Here is a 22,216-nt window from a genome sequence, read left to right as displayed (position 1 = left end):
ACTTCCAGCGGAAATAAATCATCAATGCCATTTGCTCACTCAGTGAATATACATAGAGCGTGCTATTGATAATGCAAAAATTTCATGCTTGGTTTGTGAAAAGTTGCATTTCATTCTATTCCAATGTTAGAGGTGATTGTCAGTTCTTTGACTTGAAATTGATAACGTTTCCGAACAAAGTAAACCATTCAGAACTGAATATTCGTTTCTAAGAATTATAAATAACTTATTCTGAATTCATTCATATATACATATTTATTAAAATTTTATTCAAACAAATACGTGTGATAAGTTCCTTAAACAAAAAACTTGAAAATTGAAAATGTTGAGGAAGTTTCTTTTATTTTAATTGTTAGTATTACTAACCCGGACCTCAAGGTTGAATCTCCTGCCGGGAGTTTGCCCAGGTGGCGGATATTTGGTCGTTTGTGCTTCCTTTAAGTACGGGAAGTGCTTGTTTCAAGGCTAGTGAAGCTCTATTTGATCCTTATCTGTACTTGATTCAAACCTCATTTAAGCTTATATTAAACCCAATTAGCGCATAACTTGAGCCAAAACAAACATGTTTTAATCAAGGCTTGGATTAATGTTTTTTATCAAGGCTTGGATCAATCTTTTTTATTCTTGAATATAATCCTACCATGCTTGTTTCAAGAACGATCTGTTCTTGATTTAATCCCGGACCGGATTCCATATTATTTTATATGCGCTTGATTTTAGTGTAATTTGTACTTGTTTTAATCTCTTAATTCCCATAAAATAAAAATAGTTTCAAATATTTTTTATTCTTTTTTTTATATGGATATATATTTGTAATGAATAGAAAAAGACTTAAAATAAAAAAATGCATTATACATATAAGACACCTAGGTGAAGAAGTATAATAATATTTGTATGATGCATTCACTTCTTTATATTCATAATTTTCGATCTCCTCACTTTCATGTGAGGAGTACACAATACTTAGGTTCTAAGCAGTGCTGCTGCTACTACTTCAATCGAAGTATTTTGCTTCATTTTCACAAAATTTACTTCGTCACTCCTTCTTCCAAAAATCTGCTTCACTTTTTGTTCTGCTTCATATTTTAAAATTTTTCCCCATATTACATAATTGTTTTTCCTATTCCTTTAATTACGATGAACATAGCGGTTTTAATCATTGAATTATACACCGATGTGGACCAATTTTTGCATAGTTGTTAGAGACCATATACTTACACCATGTACCAAATTTCAGCTGGATCGGATGAAATTTGCTTCTCGTTTATATGGGGGCTATACGTAAAAGTGGACCGATATGGCCCATGTGCAATACCATCCGACCTACATCAATAACAAGAACTTGTGCCAAGTTTCAAGATGATAGCTTCTTTCCTTCGGAAGTTAGCGTGATTTCAACGGACGGACGGACATGCTCAGATCGACACAGAATTTTACCACGACCCAGAATATATATATACTTTGTATAATAAAATGAATTCTATTGTTTTGTGTTCAAAAATGTATGCTACTTCAATTTTATTCAATCTACTCCACTTTTTTCCAAAATCTACTTCACTCAATTTTTCACTAGCGGCAGCACCGTTTCTAAGTACACAATAGAGTAAGAGGAGAAAAGACTCTATTTTATGCTCTCAGTATCTAACTCTCACAGACGAATTAAGTAACAATTTTCTTGTTTTAATTCACACAAGCTTAATCAAACTTTAAGTACTTGAATTGCAGAAATAAGAATATTCTGTACTTAATATAAGTATAACTAGTATTTGCGTATTTAAAATTTTAAGTACGAATAAGAATTTGAAACTTGATTTTAAAAATCTACTTATCTTTGGGTGCTCATGTGTTGTTTTTGCCTGCTATGGTTTGGAGATTTCAGCGGTTAAACTACGCGATGAATGCAATTGTCAGATTTGTCTTAAAACTACGCCGAAGTCTTTTGGTGTAGTATTTTCTCATTTTGTTAAATATTGCAATCTGCAATTCTCACATAAAGTTGTTCGGAGTGGGGTACTCAACTCTCTATGTACTTTATTTCGATTCTCTCGTTCGACAAAAACATGCAGATTGAATCTCTTGCTGATTATATGACCAGCGGTGCCAACTCTGACTATTTTTCGTCATTTTGACGATTTTTGATTGTAAATTTGGCCTTTGACGACGAATTTAAGGAACGTAGCTATGACTTGACGATTTTTGAAAATGTTCGACTCAAGCGCTTCCTTTTAACGTTTTTATGACGATTTGATGAAGTGACTTTATAAATTGACGATTTTCATAAGTTGTAATATAAACAAGTACTTCCCTGTAGGAATGTCTCGAACTCACTCAAAATCAAACTAACTTTTTACTAACTAATTTGAGGCGACTTTAAGCTAACTAATTATTTATGCAGTCTTGAGTCAGTTGAATTTTTCCCAAACTCACTTTTTCTCGATCAGCAATGAGTTACCTTTTTACTCACTCTAAGCTGATGCATATTTAAGTGAAGTAAAGTCATGGAAACAATTCAAATAAACAAACAAAAAATATGTATTGACTTCTATAACTGTCAATTTGGATTTGGCTTTTTATATATGTTTCAACTTAGCTTTTATTTTCAGAGAACTTTTGTAATTTTTTGTCACGGTTAGCGGTAAGTAGCATAGAAATGCATAATTCTAACGCAACTTAATAATTAAACTTTCCTTATTTCCACTAGAACCCATCATTATCAGTGAAGGAATAAATGGAAACTTCGAATAAAAGTGTTAAATGGCTATTTGAGGACGTAGATATTGGGAAATACACTTAAGCCTTTTGGACTTCCCTGACGAATGCCACTTCCATTCAGTGTGCGTCATTACAAAAGTAGGTACAACTCCCTCTGAGTTAAACGAGAAAATTAACACAACACTCAAACTCAAGACAATATGAACTCAACTAATATTATCCGAATTTTTACTTACGTTATATTTTATTTATTGTAAAATAATTTTAAAAAATCTGAATTGTTATTATTTTTTAATTAATTCAAAATAAAATGAATCAAAAATAATAAAACAAAAACAAAATATTTTATTATCCACAAAGAGCTCACCATAATCTAATCAGTTAAGAGCTAACTCATAGTATGCTCATATATTATCAGCCTAAAGCAAACTCACTTTGAGCTAACTTTTGGTTAGCTGAAGCTTATGCAGGTTTCAGTGAGGACTGGCTCGTTCCAATGACAACACGTGTTAAAACTGAATAGGATTTTACATGGGAAATGAGTTAGGATTTGAGTCACCTGTGACTCAGTTATGACTAACAATTTATTAACTTAAAGTCACCTCAATTTCCTACAGGGTTTTTAATGTCAATACTATGACAATTTATATTTACATATACTCCAAAACACATTCTGCTTCAAGCATATATATTTTTTCAAACATATTATGTTTCACGTTAGGCATACACTGGTAGAAATAAATTCTAATGAAATTTTCTTTGTGTGTATATATTTTTCAGCCGCCAATTGGTTACTTCCCCTTTTTTAGTTGCAGCATAATGTTATGTCGCAAACATAATATTTTTTAACATATTAACATATATGTCGCAAACATGTTATGCTAGTTTATGAACATTATATACTTGCACTTAAAAATTATGTGCTAAAAATTTGAGTTTCAAACATATTTTTTACACCGAAAAAATATGGACAACTGTCTTTTTCATCCGTGCAGCTTGCTCTCAACTAAAAAATTAAATGTCGGAAGTCCTTTGAAACTTAAACTATACAAGGTATTCGTTTGTCCAAAATCCATTTAAAGCTAAATAATTCTGATTGTTATCAAGTCAGTTAAGTTCAATTCACTTCATTCATTACCGATAAGTTATGCCTACAAATAGTAATAATATTATTAAAAATTATACATGAGCAAGTAATAAGTATTTTAAAAATTTGTTAAACAAGTTGAATCGGAACATCCAGTGCTTAAAAAAGTAATCACGCGCAAAGAAAAAAAGTCAAAAACTATACTATAAAAGCATAAAATTTACCTAATTTAATAGTATGAAATACGACTTTAGAAGTTTGATTGGTAAGTAGGGTTTTTTTTCCCGGGAACGGGATCCCGGGAATTCCCGGGAAATTGCTATTTTTTCGCTCCCACTTTCCCGGGAATGAAGTGCGGGAATTCCCGGGAAATTTTCTTTACAATATTATATGTATAATAGAGGGTTTTATATGGCAAATGACAGTTGAAATCTAGTTAAAGTGGATTTTGGAAGTGTAATGTGAATAACTATGGTACCAAGTCGTAGTAGTTGCCTTGAGGAGCATACATAGTCGTGGGTTCCAATCCAGAATCCAACGGGCTCCCAATTGTTAAAAAGAAGTTTGCACTTCCTAATTTATGATTGTCATATTTCTGTAAACCGACATTCCGATAGACTGGTAGGCTGAGTAAACCTTTAAAAACAACGGGACATTTTATCTTATGTAACCCACGTTGGCAATTGCATAATTTCAAAATTTCATAATTATTGCAAGGATGTTCTTTTTATGAAATAAGAAAATTCCAACCTTTTTAAAGATGTTTAATTTAATTTCAAATTTATACCTTATACACATTAGGCTTGAAATCTATTAAAATTGGGGTTTAAAGCCCTTATTTATAGGGCATACGACAATTGAAATCTAGTTAAAGTGGATTTTGAAAGTGTAATGTGAATGTCGTATTACATGTTAGTGTTTCCCTTTTGGGAATATTGACTGAATATGTGCATTCATTGACCCCGTTGAACGATGGTGAAATCGAAATAAGTTTCTTTCATTTTCAAACTGGTTTTTAGTGTTACAAAAAAATCCCACTATATAAATAGTGTTCTTCCGAAAACTATACCGAAAGAAACTGCCTTAACCATTGTCAAAATGTTTTGTATTACAAAATATTTCGTATTTTAGTATGATTTATGGCTGATGTAAGAGAACAACATAATATATATTATTATTATTACTACCTTATAACCGTAGCTTTAGGCTATTTCTAATTTATTAAAATGTCTAAATATATTCCACATCAAAGTAGGTTTCCCTTTGACCGGGATCCCGGGAAATTCGAAAAAAATTCCCGCTTTCCGGGGAGTGCAAAAAGTCCGGGAAAAAGAAAACCCTATTGGTAAGCAATACAGGAAAAACTCGTTAAAATTGGCAGAAGAATGTCATTGCAAAATCATGCAATAAAATTGGTAAATTTTACAAATTTTAAGTGGCTTATTTGAGAAAGCACTTTTAGGCAGAATTTAAAATAAAAATGCCAAAAATAATTGTTTCTATTTGCTATTATCGATTTGTTTTATTTATTATATATTTATTACTAGTTACCCCAAATAAAACTCAAAATGTCTTATCACTGTTGATATATATTTATTACCAACGAAAAGTACAGCTTCTAAACAAATAAGAAGCATCGCAAGGAATTCAAATTCTCCTGAAAAAAATCAAGCAACAGCATTCTTATAGCAGGATGTTTGGTATTACGGAGTGTATGTAAAATTGTGAACCGAATCTCGTGAGTCGTGAATAAAATCTGGAGTAACTCTCGTGAATGTGCGTGAATGGGACTAAAACAAATATGTCGTGTGTGAGTGTGCGTGAGTAATAAAATCGTTTCGTGAATGTGCGTGAATAAAATTTCTGCAAAATCACGCTCACGAAAAATATCAAGATTTAATTTTTACTCGTATGCTAACTGAAATTGATTTAGCTGTATACGAGGGCGGTTCGGAAACTTCTTAGCCTATCAATGAAAGAGAATAGTTAGTTTTTCAAAAATATTTTTTTTTTTCAATATAATCTCCTGAAACTTCAATACACTTAGTCCGACGCTTTTCTAGCAATTTTATCCCTTGATTAAAATAGTTTTCCTCAAAGTCTTCAAAATAGTGGTTTACAACTGTAATTGCATCTTCATTTGAGGTAAAACGCTTGCCAGCAAGGAATTTTTTAGATTTGGGAACAAGTAACAGTCACTGGGAGCTCTTGTGCGCTGGTGCGTTGTCTTGATGAGACATTATTTTTTTGTGTTGTAAGCCAGGACGTTTTTCTCGAATTTGTACATTTAATTGATCCAAAAGGTTGCAATAGTACTCTGAATTTATTGTTTTACCCTTTTGCAGATAGTCAATCAATAATATACCTTTGAAGTCCCAAAAAACCGTTGCCATAATCTTACCAGCCGATTAAATTGTTTTTGCCTTCTTTGGGGCACTCCTCCAGCTTCAGTCCATTGTTTGGGTTATTTTTTTGTCTCTGGAGTATAGTGGTGGATCCATGTCTCATCAACAGTTATGAAACGACGCTTAAAATCCATTTTATTTCGCTTAAAACGATCCAAACAAGCTTGAGAAATGTTCATTCTTATGCGTTTTTGATCGACTGTTAACAAATGCGGCACCCATCTTGCAGAAAGCTTTTCCATCTATAGTTCTTCATGCAAAATTAAATGGACTCGATCATTTGAGATGCCCACGATATTTGCAATTTCACGCACTTTTATTCGTCGATCATTTAATAACATATCATGCACTTTGGCTACAATTTCTGTTGTTTTTGCTGTTGTTGCTGCTGGACGTCCACTACGTGTTTCACCTTCAATGCTTGTACGACGACCACGTTTAAATTCTTTCATCTAACACATTCACCATATCATTATGAATTTCTTGTCCCGATAAACCGTTTTTATGTAAATATTTAATGACAGCACGCATTTCAATTTTTTCCATTGTAAAAAAATTGCGTATGCGTCTTTTTTGAACACCTATTTCTATATGAAGGAGTTGCCAGATCGAAACAAAATTTAACATGTGTTCATAACAGAGATGGAAGTTTCCAAAACACTTAACTTTTTTCTGTTTATACCGCGCTTTTAGTGGTAGGCTAAGAAGTTTCCGAACTGCCCTCGTATTATAACAGGTTGGCTGTAAAGTCCCCGGTCTGACACATAGATGGCGTATTAAATGCATATTATTTTTATATAGTACCAACCTTCAAATGATTCATGTCAAAATTTGACGTCTGTAAGTCAATTAGTTTGTGAGATAGAGCGTCTTTTGTGAAGCAACTTTTGTTTTGTGAAAAAATGGAAAAAAAGGAATTTCGTGTTTTGATAAAATACTGTTTTCTGAAGGGAAAAAATACGGTGGAAGCAAAAACTTGGCCTGATAATAAGTTTCCGGACTCTGCCCCAGGGAAATCAACACTAATTGATTGGTATGCAAAATTCACGCGTGGTGAAATGAGCACGGAGGACGGTGAATGCAGAGTACGCCCGAAAGAGGTGGTTACAGACGAAAACATCAAAAAAATTCACAAAATGACCGTAAAATGAAGTTGATCGAGATAGCAGAGGCCTTAAAGATATCAAAGGAACATGTTGGTCATATCATTCGTCAATATTTGGATATGCGGAAGCTCTGTGCAAAATTGGTGCCGCGCGAGCTCACATTTGACCAAAAACAACAACGTATTGATGATTCTGAGCGGTGTTTGCAGCTGTTAACTCGTAATACACCCGAGTTTTTCCGTCGATATGTGACAATGGATGAAACATGGCTCCATCACTACAATCCTGAGTCCAATCGACAGTCGGCTGAGTGGACAGCGACCGGTGAACCGTCTCCGAAGAGTGGAAAGACTCAAAAGTCCGCTGGCAAAGTAATGGCCTCTGTGTTTGGGATGCGCATGGAATAATTTTTATCGGTTATCTTTAGAAGGGAAAAACCATCAACAGTGACTGTTATATGGCGTTATTGGAGCGTTTGAAGGTCGAAATCGCGGCAAAACGGCCCCATATGAAGTAGAAAAAAGTGTTGTTCCCACCGTATTCTCCAGATCTGGACCCCAGCGACTTTTTCTTGTTCTCTGACCACAAAAGGATGCTCGCAGGGAAAAAATTTGGTTGCAATGAAGAGGTGATCGCCGAAACTGAGGCCTATTTTGAGGCAAAACCGAAGGAGTACTACCAAAATGGTATCAAAAACTTGGAAGGTCGTTTTTTTTTACATCTGACATATAATCTTTTTGCCACGATTCGATCGGGCAAAAGTTATTCTACGAAAAAGATGGTTTGATTCATTATTGTAAACTATTTTATGCAAGAGAAGAAGGTCTTTATATATAAAAAGATTTTCCAAGTTCATGTTGAATATCTTTTACGAATATTCAGATATGTGTTCTTTTCGTTTCCGCTTAAGAACATATCTGGCTATGTTGTTGTATGTTACTTTTAGCCGTTGGTGGTCGATGAAATTGCAATGTGGAAGATTTCAGATCCATATAAAAGTGTAGGTATTAGATATGCCTTCGCTAGTAGTAAACGTATATCATATGCCATTGAGTCATGAACTGCCCAGAGATTTCGTAGCATGGCGTGCACTTTTCCACAAGTTCTGGAGTTATGGGCATTCCAAGAGAGTGTGTTTTTAAAAACAATACCCAGGTTAGACGAAGATGATGTAAATTCTATACTAGAGTTATCTATTTGAAACTGCAAGCCTAATTTTGTGACCTGGCGTAAATGTATACATATTATACATTTTGATTTTCGAGGGTTAATAGGTTAGGTTATGTGGCAGCCCGATGTATCAGGCTCACTTAGACTATTCAGTCCATTGTGATACTACAGTGGTGAACTTCTCTCTTATCACTGAGTGCTGCCCGATTCCATGTTAAGCTCAATGACAAGGGACCTCCTTTTTATAGCCGAGTCCGAACGGCGTTCCACATTCCAGTGAAACCACTTAGAGAAGCTTTGAAACCCTCAGAAATGTCACCAGCATTACTGAGGTGGGATAATCCACCGCTGAAAAATTTTTTGGTGTTCGGTCGTAGCAGGAATCGAACCCACGACCTTGTGTATGCAAGGCGGGCATGCTAACCATTGCACCACGGTGGCTCCGAGGGTTAATAAGTAATCTATTATTTTTGGCCCTTTGATTTATATTCTCCAAATCATCATTGATATATTGGATACATGTACTCAAATCCGAATTTTCGAAGTCAATGTAAAGCTGAACATCGCCTGCATATAAATGCACATTACAGTGTTTGAGTCCATCTGGAAGATTATTGATATAACATATGTGCAAAATAACGGTCCCAAAGTTCATCCCTGGGGAACCACCCTGGTTACTTTTAAGCTTTTCGAAATTTTCCTATCAAAATATACACGTTGCGGTCGGTTGCTCAAATATGAAGATAATAATCTGCATGCGGAACCAGAGAAGTTAAATAATTTCTCAAGTTTCGTTATAAGAATCTGGTGATCAACAGTGTCGAAGGCTTTACTATGGTCCAATAGGACAAGAAAAGACTCCTTACCATCTAATAAATAAATCCTGATTGCTTTAGAAATGAAGTCGATCATCTGTCTGTGCATCAAAGTCTCTAGAACCTTCGATAGGAAAGGCAGAATTGCAATAGGTCTAAAGTCATTGTTTGCTTTTGGAAGTGGAAAAATCTTTGCAATCTTCCAAGCCATTGGAAAAATGTACATAGTCAAGCAGGTATTGTATATATGAGTTACGTGTGGCACGATAATTTTGATAACTTTCGGATTCAGTCCATCTAAACCTTCAGAATTAGACTTTACAGACATAACGGATGAAATAACTTCATCTTGATCTACACATCGAAAAGTAAAAGAATCTTCCCTACTTACATTGCAATAATTGTCATAATAATTTCCAGGAACGTCATTCACGTGTTCACCAATAAAATTTGAGTTCAAAGAGTCTACGTCCACCAAATCATGCAGTTCGGTCGTCTTATACCTTTTCTATCGGTTATAGTGTTCATCACGTTGACGAATCAGATTCCTAATACGATTATTGAACCAAGGTTTATTGTCATGCATGATTACCTTTGATCTAAGAGGAGCACAGTAATTGAAAATTTCTTGCAGATTCTCATTTAGAAAATCAACTTGATCATTGACATCCGAAAGATGGTACAATGTATCCCAAGATACACTGCAGACTTTGTGCTGAAGAATTTCGTAATTAGTGTTCTTGAAATCACGATACGTGATAATTTCAGGTTCGAAGAGCACATTTGTGTCATATATCATGAACAAGAGATCGTGTTTAGAGAATATTGGGGTCGAAAGCTGACCATATAGAAGTACATTTTCCCTCTTATTAACGAAAATGATATCAATTAGACTATTGCATAAAGCTAAAATAATTTCAAAATAATAGATTCCAATAAGATAAAATATAAATACATCATTTGGGTAATTTTTCCAAGTATTAACATCATCATGTGATGTTTAGTTGGCAACACCATCAGTGAAATATGTTGGAGTTCACAACTAATTGGCAATATCGATGGTACATGGCAGATTAGTTGACGAACGAAAAATATTGTTTAACTCGTCAGCTGAATTAATACATACAGCACCATCAGCTCCGGGAAGTTTAACATAAATAATTCCACTCATTGAGAACGGCGCTGATAATTGTTTTTTTTCTTTTTTTGCTTTAAAGCGGTTTACAAAAGTTTATAGTTCTCACTACACACAAAATTTTTTTTTTGATTTCAATCACGAAAATCGCGGATTCAATCATTTTTTTAATTGAAATGTCTTCAATCACGAAAATGATAGTATCAATCACCCATTTTGATTGAAAACCAATACGATTTTCAATTAAAAATTTAATTGACTTTTGTCACGGAATCAATTAATTGTGTGATTGAATCAATTAAAATCGTGATTGATTTTTAACATAAAATTCAATCACAGTTTTAATTGAATCAATTAAAATTTTAATTAATTTCGCGACAAAAATCAATCAACTGTTTGATTGATTCAATTAAATAATTAATTGAAATTGGCGATCAAAAAATTTATATATTGCGACCCCAAAATCGTATTTAGTTTTATTTAAAATTAAAGAAAATATGTGTTTCTTATAAAACATATTTAATATTTTATTATTTTTTGAATTATGCAATAAACAAATAAATTTGGTTGTTGTCATTTGTGTTTTGTTCTAACATAACTTACAAATACAATTACTATCAATAACAACTATAGGGTGAAAAAATAAATTATATAAATCATTATCTTCCTTATAATAATAACCATGTTAGCATGTTCCTTCTAATATGTAGATGCGCCTAGATTTCCAATAATTCAGCAGCCTGTAAGCTAAATTAGTTTTTCTGAAAGTAATCAGAATAATTCGATTTTAATTTTGTTCAATTAAAAGTTAATTTGTTAAACATTACCTGCATAGAATATCAAGTTCAATTCTTAGTTCCAGGTTGTAGATTAATCTTCTTTTGCAGTTGTAGTCTTTTAGCATAAAAAGGTGTATTAAGGAGCTCGGTAATTTAATTTGATTTAATTTAATGAAATCGTCTATTAAAATTTGAACCAATCATAGACAAAAATATTGGGAAAGCAATGTAATATTTGGTATTATATTGATGATACTTTGCAAATTCTAAAAATAGAAAAAATATATAAATGGGAAATACATATTTTTATTATTTTCGGATATTTTTCATATTTTTAAATCCAAATGAAAGAACTTTTTTACCATTACATAATTCAGCGCATTAGTTTATATATCAGATATATTGCTCTCTACTTGGGTTCAAACTGAAAAAGGCAGGTAAAACAAAAATGAAATTTAATGCCAACGCCACTTCGCAACTTCAAGGTGAATCTTACAACAAACCCATACCGCTCTTGGTTTTAAGAAAACTAGGAGTGAAAAAAATTTATAATTTTAAAAGATCAATACGGTACTCACTTTTTTATTGCAAACATATTCTTATATATTTGATAAAATGATGGAGTTAGAAATTTTGATTGGACAATTTCACGAAATAAAATTGGTCACTAAAAGAAATGAATAAAAAATATATTATTTTAGTCCGTTTAATGTAAACAGGCTTCAATGGAAAACGGTATTCACATTTCACAATTTCTTACCATCAATAAACGTAGATTGTTTTCCATATTTACTACCACAAAACACAAACACAGGTAATTTCAAATGCGTTCTCTCATATATTTTTTTCAAACCTTTACCACGTGGTCGTTTGTTGTTGCACACTTTATTTATTTCAACCCTTTGTTATGATTTGTTGTAGCGTTCAAAATATGTATGCACACATTTTGAATGCAGCAGACAGAATGTCGCCAATCATGTTTTTCAATTTACGCGAAAAACAAAAAACCCAACCGTTCGTTACGAGTTACTTCCACAGACTGATCTCTCCATCATACATTGTTGAATAAATACCCATTATCTTGTTCTCTTTTCGCTCTTTCCATTGCTCAAAATTATTCAGTTTCAATCACAAAGGTGATTGGATCAATCACATGTGTAATTGTAAACGGAAAAATTTTCAATCACGTTTGTAATTGAAAATTATTTCCGAATTGATTAACAAATTGATTGAATCAATTAATATTTTAATTGGAAACGTAACAAATATCAATCATTTTTTTAAGTGGTTTTTATTCGGATTTGATTAAATAATTAATTGAATCAATTAACATATTAATTGAATCCGTTTCCAAATTCAATTAAGTGTTTAATTGAAAAAATGTTGGTGATAATTTTTTGTGTGTAGTGAGATCAGCATGGTATGTCCGAGTCAAAGCCGCACATACGAAGAGAGAGATGTGTTTTATTTACTCTTCTAAATTTGTTTGCGCCATAGACCTTATAATACATAGATGATCCACTATTCTCTTTAAAAAAAATGTGTCAGTTCCAAAAATTAATTTTCTGACATTCCGTTTTGATTTTATCGTAAAGAGTCAGTCCCAAACATTAATTTTCGTGCATTTGCTTTTGTGTTGTTCGTAAAGAGCAATGCTGCTCAAAATTAAATTTCGTATTTTCTCGGTTTTGGTCACAATTTTTTGTTCAAATATGAACTTTTAATATATTAATTTATTTATAAATCCCCTGTTGCATCATAAACGTTCTAATTTTGTGTAAAATTGGCAAACTACAAAATGGAAAACGAAAGAGATTGTAAGCGTGCTCTTATTTTTCCCGTTTCCCCGTCCTTAATCTTCGGAACTGTCAAACATAGTTTGATACCCATGGCTCATCTATGTATTATAAGGTCTATGGTTTGCGCTTTTCAGAACTGCATTTCTCTCTTGAGATGTAAAATGTTTAACGAGTATGATACCATCAGCTCTAGGGTTTTTATTGTTTCTAATTCGTTGAATTGATTTAATACTTGGTGTTAAAATGTTCAATGAAGCACAAAAAGTGTGAAACAGTTGAAACAAATTTTCGTTTTCAAAGAAAGGAATACCACATATGCGGAAATTTGTTCATGTGCTTATGTTTTGTTGGTGTCGCATCTGCTTTTTTATTATGTCAAGTTCGTTGCGAATTTCTCTTATTTCGTTTTGTGTTTCTTTTTCTTCTTTATTCACAATTGAATAGAGTAGAAAATGATATGTTGCACTCAAAAAAAAAGTGAACTCTCTATTTCACTAAAGCCAATTTAACTTTATTTTAGTTCATGGAAGTATTATCTATGGAGAAAGTTTTCTTTACTCTAATAATTTTTTGCGTACGTTAGTTAAATTAACTAAAAAACGGAAAAAATTATATACAAATGAAGTAAAAAGTTTTACTAAATTCGTACATCTCACAAAATAGTTCAATATTTCTTTAAATTTGTAAATTTTATTACAAATGTGCCCATCATGAACTTCGTATGTCACTAAAGACATTCTTGCAATCTTGAACTACAATTTTTTTCTTTCAAACTACAAAATTTTCTTTAACAAGTGAAAAAAATTAATTATGTCTAATAAATTTTTTTGAATTTATCGAAAAATATTTACGATGTCAATGTTTGTAATACTGTTTAGTTAAAATTTTCTAAAAATATTAAAACATTTCTAAAAATAACTAAATGTTTTCTTCCTGGTGGGTTCACTGTTTTTTCAGTGTGCACACATCATTTATCTTAGTTTCTAATTGATGCATTGCTTCATCAACACTATGTTTTACACATTTTTTTGGATATTGATGATCATTATTTTAGCAAGGGAAATTCATACTTAAACGGTTCTTACAACCAGAAGGAAATAACATGGATAATAAGAGTACGAGTACGCTTTATTTTAATGGCAAAAAGGTCATATCAAATGAAGAGATAAAACTATGTATGATTTGCAATCTTCCAGAAAAGGAAACCGTACAACACTTCTTGGGAAATGTCCAATCTTTGTAGATATTAGACGACAAATGTTCGGGATAGATATTTTATCCCAAAATCAAAAATTAAATATCTTAAATAGACAACCAAAATTATTTGTTTGTAGTTAAATTTTCTTACTTTTTTGGAAATTTTTCACAGCCCAATGAAATTTAGCATACAAGTCTGAACAGAATTCAGATACAGTGTCAGAAAGAGAAGATATAAGATTCATATTGATATCGAAGTCCGACCACCGAAACTAAAGGACAATTTTTCATAAATTTAGTTTAGAATTTAAAACTGAACAAGAATATTTTATTCACTGATAACAATGCATTCATAAAAATGAACAAAAACCGAACTAAAACCGAGTTTCTTCAAATTTAGTAAATTTTTTTATAAAATGATAAATCTTACATTACATTATTATGGAAAGCTTATTATACATACGAGTAAAACTTAGTATAAAAACCAGTAAGGAAAGTCTAAAGTCGGGCGGGGCCGACTATATTATACCCTGCACCACTTTGTAGATCTAAATTTTCGATACCATATCACATCCGTCAAATGTGTTGGGGGCTATATATAAAGGTTTGTCCCAAATACATACATTTAAATATCACTCGATTTGGACAGAATTTGATAGACTTTTACAAAATCTATAGACTCAAAATTTAAGTCGGCTAATGGACTAGGGTGGAACACAATGTTAGTAAAAAAATATGGGAAACATTTTTTCTGAAGCAATCTTAAGGAAACTTCGCAAAAGTTTATTTATGATTTATCACTCGATATATATGTATTAGAAGTTTAAGAAAATTAGAGTCATTTTTTCAACTATTCGACTAAGCAGTGGCGATTTTACAAGGAAAATGTTGCTATTTTGATCATTTTTGTCGAAATCAGAAAAACATATATATGGAAGCTATATCTAAATCTGAACTGATTTCAACCAAATTTGGCACGCATAGCAACAATGCTAATTCTACTCCCTGTGCAAAATTTCAACTAAATCGGAGCAAAAAATTAGCCTCTGTGGTCATATGAGTGTAAATCGGGCGAAAGCTATTTTTGGGAGCTATATCTAAATCTGAACCGATTTCAACCAAATTTGGCACGCATAGCTACAATGCTCATTCTACTCTCTGTGCAAAATTTCAATTAAATCGGAGTAAAAGATTGGCCTCTGTGGTCATATGAGTGTACATCGGGCGAAAGCTATATATGGGAGCTATATCTAAATCTGAACCGATTTCCACCAAATTTGACACGCATAGCTATAATGCTAATTCAACTCCCTGTGCAAAATTTCAACTAAATCGGAGCAAAAAATTTGCCTCTGTGGACAAAGGAGTGTAAATCGGGCGAAAGCTATATATGGGAGCTATATCTAAATCTGAACCGATTTGGATGATATTTTGCAAGTTTTTCGAGACTCATAAAATATTGGGATGTACGGAATTTGAGGAAGATCGGTTGATATACACGCCAATTATGACCAGATCGGTGAAAAATATATATGGCAGCTATATCTAAATCTGAACCGATTTTTTCCAAAATCAATAGGGATCGTCTTTGAGCCGAAACAGGACCCCATACCAAATTTTAGGACAATCGGACTAAAACTGCGAGCTGTACTTTGCACACAAAAATACATCAACAGACAGACAGACGGACATCGCTAAATCGACTCAGAATTTAATTCTAAGACGATCGGTATACTAAACGATGGGTCTCAGACTTTTCTTTCTTGGCATTACATACAAATGCACAAACTTATTATACCCTGTTCCACAGTAGTGGTGAAGGGTATAAACAATAGTTTAGTTCACTCGTACTAAGATGACAGGTAATCGATACCTGTCATCGATGTTTACCTGTCATCGATGATTGTTAAAAAAATAATGTAATAAATAGCAAATAAAATATTTGTAGTTTTAAACTAATGAGTAAAATTGTTGTTTTTTTAACTATTTGACATAAATAACAAAAAATAAGTCTATAACAGCCCTTTCATTCGTTTTGATTATGGAATCTTCAATTAACATTCAGTGACGCTAACCTTTTGTGAAGACATTGGTTTATGATTTTTTTTATTTTTAGGTATTGAAATTGTAAAAGGAGGAAAACATTGTTAGGCAACAACTTATTAAAACCGGAAGGTAGAAGTTGCAAAAAATTACGTTTTCCAGTTGATAACATTACATGGAAATTGGAAATAGTAGGAAAATAAACTAATATTTCAAGGCCAGTCTATGCTGTTGATTCTTAATAAATATATTTAATATATTAATAAAATATATATTTTATTGAAGAAAAAATGCACCTATATAAATAAATACAATTGTATTTAAAAACACAAGTAAACAGTTCTAATTTTGAAGTAAAAGGTAAGCAGTTCAAATTTTGAAGTAAAAGGTGGTACATAAATATACGAAAGTATTAACAAAAATATAGAATGTATTTTTCCTAATTTCTACGAGAATCACATCGTTCAAACAAATAAAAATGTCTTTTCTTCAAAATTAATTCATTTTAGTTTAAAGAAGGGGTCACTTTTTTCTGGGTTTCCCATCTGTAGAGATAGGGGTTGTACTTCAATGGTGCTTCTAAATAGAAAATAGGTTTAATTTTGCGTTTATGCTTTAACAAAGAGATTGTACAATATATGCAACAAATATCGAATTACCTACTGAAAGCGCAAAATTCTCGCTCTCATGAGAATCAAATCAAAAGAAAAAAAAAGATTCTAAATAAATCATAATCAGCGATCTATAAAATAAAATATAATATAATATCTCTATTTTTCAAATTATTATTGTTGTTTTGACTTCAGCTTAAAACCATGCCTTGACTAAACTACAAGAGTAGCTTCTCTTGTTGGTTAAGCTAGCTTAACCAACAGAGGAAAAATCTACCAACACAAATTCAACTTGACTTGAAACGGTTTACATCCAATACCCCAGCGGGAAAATTGCGAAGTACCGCAAAAATCATGCTTTCTTAACCCATGATTTTGGGATCCTTAACACCTTCCCATATGCCTTCTCCTATCATGCATGCTAAAATGCCTCGCAATTCCTTTCTAAAAAATACCCGCAAACATTATTCTGTGCCTTCTTTGGGAATTGGAAAAAGAAGGACCTACATTGTTGTTATAAGAACGAAAATTCATTTTTTTATATAATCATCAAACAAACATTTGAATCAACATTTTTAACAGAACACGGTTTTAATCCGATTTGTCTCAACAAGGCCGTAGCCAGGATTTTAATTGGGGCGGGGGGGGGTTCAACTTAAAAAAAAATATTCATATAATCTCATGTGTAGAAAATTTTATTTATGCATAGGTATGTATACAATATTTTTATACCCACCACCATAGAATGGTGACGGGGGTATAATAAGTTTGTCATTCCGTTTGTAACACATCGAAATATCGATTTCCGACTATATAAAGTATATATATTCTTGATCAGGGAGAAATTCTAAGACGATATAACGATGTCCGTCTGTCTGTTGTAATCACGCTACAGTCTTCAATAATGAAGCAATCGTACTGAAAATTTGCACAAACTCGTCTTTTGTCTGCAGGCAGGTCAAGTTCGAAGAAGGGCTATATCGGTCCAGGTATTGATATAGTCCACATATAAACCGACCTCCCGATTTGGGGTCTTGGGCTTATAGAAATCGTAGTTTTTATCCAATTTGCCTGAAATTTGAAACCTAGAGGTATTTTATGGCCATGAAGAGGTGTGCCAAAAATGGTGATTATCGGTTCATGTTTTGGTATAGCCCCCATATAGACCGATCTCCCGATTTTACTTCTTGGGCTTATAGAAACCGCAGTTTTCATTCAATTTACCTGAAATTGGAAATCTAGAGGTATTGTAGGACCACAAATACGTGTGCCAAAAATTGTGAGTATTGATCCATATTTTGGTATAGCCCCCATATAGACCGATCTCCCGATTTTACTTCTTGGGATTATAGAAACCGCAGTTTTTATTCAATTTACCTGAAATTGGAATTCTAGAGGTATTGTAGGACCACAAATACGTGTGCCAAAAATTGTGAGTATCGGTCCATGTTTTGGTATGGTCCCCATATAAAACGACCTCCCGATTTGGGGTCTTGGGCTTATAGAAACCGTAGTTTTTATCCAATTTGTCTGAAATTGGAAATCTAGAGGTATTTTAGGACCATAAAGAGGTGTGCCGAAAATGGTGAGTATCGGTCCATATTTTGGTATAGCCCCCATATAGACCGATTTCAAGATTTTACTTCTTGGGCTTCTAGAATCCGAAGTTTTTATCCTATTTGCCTGAAATTGGAAATCTAGAGGTATTTTCGGGTCATAAAGAGGTGTGCCGAAAACGGTGAGTATCGGTCCATATTTTAGTATAGCCCCCATAAGAACGATCTCCCGATTTAACTCCTTGGGTTTCTAGAAACCGTAGTTTTTATCTGATTTGCCTGAAATTGTAAATATTCTGGTATTTTAGGCTCACAAAAACGTGTATCGGATTAAGTTTTTATCGATCCATTTGGTAATGCCTCCATATAGACCGACTTCACTTCTTGAGGGTGTAGAAGGCGCACTGATCATGAAAATTGCTTGAAACTCAATGTAAAATTTCCAGATTTTACTTCTACAGATTTAAGATTTCAAATCAAGACTTTATTTTATAATTTTCTTGCACACTTACATGAGATGTTAATGATTCCTTTAAAACTGAAACAAAAATGATTCTTATAAATCCAGAATCTGATATAGTCCTCATAGGTGAAATCCTTAAATTTATCTTCGGGAATATCCTCAAGTCCTCAAGCCCTCCTGAAATTTCAAAGGAAACCCTAATATTTGGTTCATGGTGGTGGGTATTTAAGATTCGGCCCGGCCGAACATAGTGCTGTATATACTTGTTATTATATTAAATTGAGCCGACGGGCTTTTTGGGCAGCAAATAAATCAATGACTTCTTCAGTCGGCACATTTATTCGGCGATGAACCGACATTAATGCCAATCCTTTGAGTCTACTCTCGCTAGTCGAATTTCTAAGATACGTCTTTAATCTCTTCATTGTTGAAAATGAACGTTCGGATGAGCACGTAGTAACTGCAGGGATGGAAAATGCAGTACTATAGTACTTTTTTCAAACCCTTTTCACCCCCGTCAGTACCGTAGTACCCCCGCGAATGATTTAGTACCTTTTGTGAAGACATTTTTGAGTCGATATCAGATTTATGGTACAATAGCTTTGACAAAATATTTTAATATTTTGAGAAAGTCTTTATCAACCTTATTTGCTAATAGTCTTTTACAAATATGGCAAAACAGACATGTTCATGTGGGAAGAAAATCTCGATTTTGTAAAAGACATAGTCAAAAACAGGATTTTATTGAACTTCAAGAATGTTTTAGTCGAAAAAAGAATGCGATTCTATATTATCGATTTTTTATTTCGGTAGAAAACGTTGTCAAAATTTTATTTCTATATAGAATTTTTGCAAAATTTTATTTTTATAGAAAATTTTGTCAAAATTTTATTTCAATTGAATTTTGTACAAATTTTATTTCTATAGGAAATTTTTGCAAAATTTTATTTCTATAGAAAAAATTTTGCAACATTTTTTTCTACAGATTTTTTTACAAAATTTTGTTTCTATAGAAAATTTTTGCAAAATTTTATTTATATAGAAAATTTTGTCAAAATTTTATTTTCTTTAAAATTTAGTCTCTTGGCAATAATTTTCCAGTATAATTTTTGTTGAAATTTAGTAAAAAGTACCTTTCCGCTCAAAAAATACCTTTTTTGTACTTTCTTAAAAATTTTATATTCCATCCCTGAGTAACTGGCAAAGTCACCAAAATTTTTAAACGAATATGCACGTTTGGAAATATCTCTTTATTGCACTCTCCAAGTGCTTCCGTCGCTGAATTAGGCAGGTTCTTTTCGCAGGTTTTGCGCCATTTCATTTACACATGTGTGTTTGGCTGTTTCGTTGTTGTTGCTATGGCCAAAAAACACACATAAAAAGCAGAAAGACATTTTCCAAAAATGAAGTTTGTGGTGCGAGAACAAAACAATTTGTTTTTTTCGACCGTCGTTTGACGGGCTTTTCAACTAGTATTCTATGATTTGTGCAAGTTTTATAGGTAAGCGTTTTTCAAAATAAAACCTCCAGCTTTTCTTCAACATCTTCGATAAGATTTTTCTATGCAGCTAAAAATATATATTTATTTATATAAAAATATTCATTCATTTCGGGGGGGGGGGGGTTTGATCCCCCTCATCCCCCCCCCCCCCTGAATACGGCCTTGTGTCTCAAAACTAGAATTTGCTGTTATTTCGCAAGATAGATATTAGATATTGTTCTTGATTTTAGATCTATAGCATGTAATGCGCTATTCTCATATATTTTCCAGAAATTTGGAAATTAGTATCCCTCCCCGCCTTCCAGTGTATTTAAAATAGAATATATCTTTATACTCTCCACCATAGGAACAAAAAAAAAAAGCAGTAGAAAAGTGTAGTTTTGTATTCGAAACAGCGTTTCTGGCTATGTCTTAAAATTTACGTATTTTTGGGATTAAGTTGGACACATAGTTAGTTGTAAATCAATTTACCCACACATTTTCCATTGGTTTTACTTTATACGTTTGTTTTGATCGTGATATTTCTATTTGTCTTCTATATTAGTTGTTGTTGTTGTTATAATACAGTTTTGTAATGTTGTTGTGAGAGCATACACACAGAAAATTTATTTGACTTCAAATCTTTTGACCTTTCCTTAAGGATTTCGTTATTGAATCTGAGATATTGTTTTTTTTAATATAAAGTCACTTTTTTGGAAGCTAACTAGCTCTAGATCTAGGCTCTGTGAATTTAAAGCTAGGATACAGGTCTCATTTATTGAATTTTCGTTCACGTTTTACGATATATCAACACAGGTATACAGCTATAAATAAATTTCGAATAAAAATCCAAATTGTAAAATACATTTTAATGCAACAAATGTTTTTTTTTCAAATAAATTTTTAACCAAAAATGCAAAATCCTCTAAATGCAAAATCCTATTTTGAAGTTTTTTTATCTTTAATACAAGGGTTCAATATCACAGTTAATTAAAAGATTATTCACTTAAATCATTTTTTTCTTCTTTATATTAAGTGAAATTGGCCTTACTTTAAGGACCTATAACTTTGATAGAGGCACGAACATTTCAAAGATTCTTGTACTAAATATAAATGAAATAGATTTTAATTTAAGATTATGAACTCTTTTCAATTATTTTTGTTTTGTATATGGGCAGTTTTATCTCTACATGGTTACTATAGTTTGTTCTCCCTTGCTTTTGAAAAATACAATTAAAAGAAAATTAAAAAGTATAGCACTTGTTGTATTACATATCAGCCACCCTGTACATATGGAGAGGTATATATAACTCCGATCAGGTTTGAACTAAACATAGTAAAAGTGCCTGCCACTCAAAAAAACAAGTGTTTGTTCAATATTTCAAAAAAATGGCCGAGTACACAAAACAAAAAAAATACTTCAATCAAGAAAATCGCGGATTCAATCATTTTTTTAATTGAAATGTCTTCAATCACGGAAATGATAGTATCAATCACCCATTTTGATTGAAAACCTACACGATTTTCAATTAAAAATTTAATTGACTTTTGTCACGGAATCTATTAATTGTGTGATTGAATCTATTAAAAACGTGATTGATTTTTAACATAAATTCAATCACAGTTTTAATTGAATCAATTAAAATTTTAATTAATTTCGCGACAAAAATCAATCAACTATTTGATTCCAATTAAATAATTAATTGAACTTGGCTATAAATTTCGTCAAAAAAAAAATTAGTATATTGCGCACCCAAAATCGTATTTAGTTTTATTTGAAATAAAAGAAAATATGTGTTTCTTATAAAACATATTCAATATTTTATTATTTTTTGAATTATGCAATAGACAAATAAAT

This window comes from Haematobia irritans, chromosome 2, assembly GCF_050003625.1.
Source record: "Haematobia irritans isolate KBUSLIRL chromosome 2, ASM5000362v1, whole genome shotgun sequence".
Taxonomy (NCBI): Eukaryota; Metazoa; Arthropoda; class Insecta; order Diptera; family Muscidae; genus Haematobia; species Haematobia irritans.
Note: the sequence above shows the minus strand (reverse complement) of the source record.